This window comes from Gavialis gangeticus, unplaced genomic scaffold, assembly GCF_001723915.1.
Source record: "Gavialis gangeticus isolate Ggan-Ray unplaced genomic scaffold, GavGan_comp1, whole genome shotgun sequence".
NCBI lineage: Eukaryota > Metazoa > Chordata > Crocodylia > Gavialidae > Gavialis > Gavialis gangeticus.
Genome location: NW_017729022.1, coordinates 147653403 through 147659206, shown reverse-complemented (window position 1 = coordinate 147659206; position 5804 = coordinate 147653403).

The following is a 5804-nucleotide window of genomic DNA, read 5'->3' as shown; positions in this document are numbered from 1 at the left end:
CTAGATGATCTGCTCAGGTCCCTTCCGAGCCTAGAAACTCTGAAACTCTGAAGGGTGCTGCTGTCTGATTATGCAGACTTCTTGCTGTCCCTCAAAGACTGCACATTTGAGTGCTTGGCCTATTGGCATTCATCTCACTGAAGATCTAGGAAGATAGTTGAAAGAGGTGTGTTGTCTTAGAGAAGACAAAACACAGTGCAATTTGGAAAGTGATAATGGCCTTGTGGTGGATAGTAGTCAAAGTCTGGGAATGAAACTACTCAAACTGGGCTAAAATTCACTTTGAATTAGTAGGCTGTTCTGATTCTAAATGTTTACATGTAACTGGGGGCATACACAATCAACTTGAGTTGTATCCAAGGCAAAAAGCCCTGCTCTGAAACCTGAAAGTAGAGGTATAGCAAGCTCCTTCCGTACCTGGAGTGGAGCGGGATGGGGAAGTCTCTTGACCATTGGTGAAAGGAATTGGGAAGAGATGGGAGGGTGAGAAGGAAGGAGGGGGAAGGGGAGCAGCAGCTTACCTTCCCCCTCCTTTTGGCACTTGGGCACCAGCTGTTACTGCTGCAGCCACTGCTGTAGTAATAGGAGCTCAGGCTGCTACAACTGGGAAACAGGGTCACAGCAGCCCTATGGTGCATGTCCTCAGGGGTCAGGGGTCCTCCCCTGGTGCCCCATCCCTCTCCCCCCCTCCCGCTACACACACCTCCTGATACACTACTGGGTGCAGTATGTAGGACTGTCATGGCAGGTGTAAAGACTTCTGGGAGGTGTGGGGGTGTCGTTCTGGCACTCCTCTAACTTGGCACCTGTAGTGGTGCCTCATTCTTTCCCCTTGTGCTTTTCTACTGCCTGAAAGGTGAGGAGAGGCCGGTCTGCCAGTGGGATTGTTCCTACTAATTATCTGTACAAAGGTAATACATTTTCTTGAGCTACAACAATGTCTTTTGTCCCCTGTGGTCATGTTTTGCAGTTTGTCACTTGGTGGCAAACCTGTGATATTCTGCCAGTATCCTTGCAGCTGGGTATGGTAGGTCTTGTACGTTTGACAGAAAAAGTAGCAGCATTTCACTGAACTTCCTCCTCCTTGCTGTCCAAGGATATACATATTTTGCTGAGGTGCTTTACTCTTAAAGAGTTGCATAGTTTGACTTGTAATACATTGACCCTTTTTTGAATGTACTGTTACATTTAATCTAGCAATGTAGAAAATGTTTCTGGTCTTTGCTGAACAGAAAGCTTTCATATGTTCCCTCCCTGGGGCTTGATAACCTTTCCAACAATAGCTCAAGGAACCTTGTGGCAGTTTTTTCTGTGATGGGCCAGGATGCTTAAGAACTACAGGGTGAGAAAAAACAGGAGTTTTACATCCAGATATTTCCCAGATTGCCCAGAGAAAGCATACCTAGGTGCCTTCACTACTCATAAAATAGGAAACGTGAACATTTTGGGCTAATATGTGACACTTAGGCATTAAATCAATGCTGTTCAACAAGAGCATAAAAGAGTATCTAGAAATGCTATATGTTAGAATAATATATTTTCAATACAAATCTTGATTATTTTAGCTTTCATCCTAATTCCCCCAAATCACCACAAGATGCCTTCTGATGTCACTTTAACAAATATGTAAGAGGGCAAATCCTTTTTTGAGAGAATAACATCTGTCAGTGATGCATCATATCCCAAAAGGCCTACAAATATTTCTCCTCTTTAAACCCTCTTTGTTTCAGATGTTCAATACTCCCTTTATAGACACTAACTTCCTAAACCAAAAATGTCTGATGCTGGGGATGGTAAGATCAGGAGATGGATCACCCTCATCCTAGACATACACTTTCATATGCTGTCCCTCTCAAGCATCTACTACTGTCTTTGTTGGAGTCTGGGCTAGGTGGACCATTGGTTTGATCCAGTATGGCATTTCTTACATTTTGTCCAGAGAGATGTGCACTAGCATACTTCAAATTCAGTATAACTCTGAAGCTGTTCTGGGGTTATTTCCAATGGAGTTTTTCCCAGCAATCACCCTGAACCATGCTGGAGACTAAGGTCCCACTGAGAAATGACTCAGAGCCTCTTCACTGAATTTGGAGTATCTCTATGTGAGAGGGTGGACAAGGCATGCAGCTGCCGCAGCACAGACAAGCCTAAGCCCAGCCTAACTGCAGTTTTAGACATTTAAATCGTCCAAAATTCTGCTTTTTATAAACTCTGCTGCCCAAACCTGGAGCTGTTTAAAATCCCATGGCACCTTAGTTCTGGCTGGTAAGATCCCCTAAGCATTCGCAGAAACACCCCCGTCTTGACAGTGCTGAGTAGTTTGACACTTATGCCTAGGCCCAGCCAGGACCCACAAGCCAGGCATTCTCCTGCCTATTTTGCCTACTGGGTCACTCTCATGTGTTCTCCAGGAATGTCTATTGGACTGGGCTCTGCATAAAAACAGAGGCTTGTCCCTCCTTTTACCCAGATGTCTATGGTTGCAGCATACATCTTGGGTGTGGGAGACCCATAGCCAATTCCTTCCTCTTACTCACATTTCCCAGCTCCCAGAAGAGTTCTTAACTACCAATAAGGTATTCTGGAGAGTAAGAGCCACTCATACCACACATTCCAATCTCTTTTTATTTTACACTACAAGGAATATTTAAATATTTATAGGGGGAATGGAGCAGGGAGACAGAGAGAAAGAAAGAAAATGAGAAGGAGTCAATGGAATATTTGTACATATAAGAGGACAGACCTGGGCTTTAGGAGTGTGTGAAGCAGGCCCTATTCGATTCAGATTCAATCAGGGACAGTAATTTGATTCGTTGATTCGGATCACTGTCCCTGATTCGATTTGGTTGAATCCTAATCTGAAGAATCAATGCTGATTTGAAGAATCAGTGACTTGGACATAGACTCAAATTTAAATGTTTTTTCTACATACCTCAAGGTACCAGTGCAGCTTGTGAATGCTGCAATGGTGGGGTGGATGGAGCATCTCCCACATGAGTGCAGGGGGGCCCTCTATGTTGTCGGTGGCGAACCTGGAAGTGGACCACAAGTACTTCTGGTCCACTTCCAGGTCTGCTGGGGAGCACACTGGGGGCCCTTCCTGCATCCCCTGGCTTAGCAATCAGACACAGGGGGACCCTGAGTGCCCCCCCAGACCCAGGAGGCACCAGTTACTGAGCCAGGGGGCATTGCGGGAGGGCCCTCCAGTGTGCTTCCTGGTAGACTCATAAATGAACTGGAAGTGCTTCTGGTCCACTTCCGGGTCTGCTGCTGAGTGTGCTGGGGAGCCCCCCCTGCACTCCCGTGGGATGCTCCACGTGCCCCACCATCACAGCATTCACGAGCTGCCTGCTACCTAGAAGTATGTAGAAAAAACAGTGAAAGCTGTGTCTATGTCTGAGTTACCAAATCTTTCTGAATCTCTCTGAATTAATTCGGAAGTTCCAATTTGATTCAGAAAGATTAAAGGATCCTTTGATTTGATTTGGATTCAGAGATTCATCCACCAAATTGGGGCGAATCTCTGCTGAATCAAATCAGCATAGCCCTAATGTGCATACCATCAAGGCAACTGAAGCAATTGGTTTCTTTTCTTCATACAAGGCACAGTGTGTGTCTACATGAGACACTCTAGTGCACATCAGACTACAGACTACAGACGCATCTAATGCACAGTAAAGCATCAGTGTCTACACAAGTACAGCAATTACTGTGCAGTAGATTAGTCTAATGCACTGTTTTCTTGTACCTGTAGATACAGGTACTGGAAATCAGAGCATAAACTTAATGTGCCTAAGTCTGGGCAGCAAGGTGCCAGAGAAGGCTGGGAGAGCTGTCCTGGATGCTGGACACCTGCCTCTCAGCCCTATGGAGATCAGGACCTGTCCCAACCTCCGCAGGGCTGAGAGGCAGCTCTCCCCCACCCTGTGAAGATTGGAACCAGCCCCGTGCTGATGGGCATCCTACACCATTCCCCCATGAACCCTGTGGTCAGGTCCTGCATCAGTGTGAATGCCACGGCTCACAGGGCTCCCCTCAAATCTGTGGGGATCCTCAAAGGCCAGGTTACACAAGGGGATGGATCTGTCCCACAGGCCAGGCATTGAGCACACCTGCTACAGGAGACATTCAGAACTTGACAGGATTGGACCCATCTGTAGGGGTAATTCTATTTCAGGAATATAAGACCTGGTGCCAAGCTCACTGAAGTAAATTAATTTAATTTATTTTTGGCCTGAACCCATAACACAAAAAGAGATGTCTGAAAGCATCTTGCTTGAGGCGGGGGTGACATGGTGAAAATCTTTACTTACCAGCACAGGTTTTTGCTGTCAGTGTGCTTAAATTTCAAGCTGGGCAAGAAATAAACTTATCCAATTTCTTGAATTTGTCCCAGCTCAAACTTTGGTTTTTTGGGTAACAAAATGACAAATTTTAGCCTGCAGAAGCTAGAAAATATGTCAAAGTGAGTAAGCTGACTAGGTAAATAATTGCAACCATGAGTTCCAGCTGGTTTTGCTGCTAGGGAGAAGTTTCTGCCAGGCTTCTGTAAGGGATCACTCATGTGTAACTACAGGCCTCAGCCTTCCCCTTCATGCTAATGATGTTGCTTACACAGCTCTCCTAGCTCCTATCAGCAGTACCTGTGACAAGTACAGTACAGAAATAGACTTTGGGTATCTTTCATGTAGCACAACGGTAACCACAACCCCCAGCCTCAGCCAATCTTTGCTGGCTCAGCCTGACTTTATCTTTATTCCAGTTCAGCTTTTTATTCCTTTCCAGTGGCATTAAGAGACAAAGAGCTGCAAATGCTGCACGACGTCCATCCAGATGGAATTAATGCAGCATGTATAGAAAGAGCAGGAGAGGTAAAGATTACAGCATGTCCAATGTATTTGGTATTTTTGCTGAGGAAGGATATGCCTCCTTATGAGCTTGTAATCATTTGCGCAAGAGAGGTCAGGTTTTGCTCAATCTTTTGTGGATGCACCAATTTGGGAGAGTGAGCACAAGGAACTACCAAAATGATGCAGCAGCAATGTGTCCTTTCCTTATTGCAGACTGGTCAGACAGGACTGAGTGCTGTGCCTTGTAACAGAATACCACAGTGGCTTTTCTCCCCTTGTAATTCTCAGACTTCCAGGAGATATTGCATGTCTGTCACAAACCCACCCATGGGGTACCCCCAAGCCCCAAGTTCTTTCTGCTGTCTCACTGCTTGTCCCAAGGACCAGATTGTCCTGGTATAACTGCTTATCCTTGCAAACCTCAGTTCCATCGCCCTTATACTGGACCCCACAGGTGCAGCAGGGAACTCTTTGCCAGCTTTAATTTCCCCCTGGGACGTGAAAGAATTACCTCTCATTCTGTAGAAGTGACTGACCTGGACTGTCACTCAGTCTGAAATCATTCTTTACCACAGATAAACTGTAAGGTAACAAAAACCCAAAAGTATGTATTCTATAGGACAGGGGTTGTCAACCAGGGGTACTCATACCCCTGGGGTACTTTGAAAGGTCCCAGAGGGTACATGAAGGTGGGCGGGGACGGAGCACTGCCACCCCGTGCCACTGTCTCAGAGGAGTAGGGCTGGGCGGGGTGAGAGCAGGACTGTATAGATGCTGCACTGCTGCTGCTTCACCATTCATCACCCCCCCCCGCTCCCCTCCCCCCAGTGCTATGCCTCCAGCTGCTCGGCACTCCCCATCATGTTCCATACCCAGCGGCCACTTACCACTCCACCCTGTGTCTGGCCACTCACCACTCCCCCCCTATCATTCTTTGTCTGGCCACTTGCCACC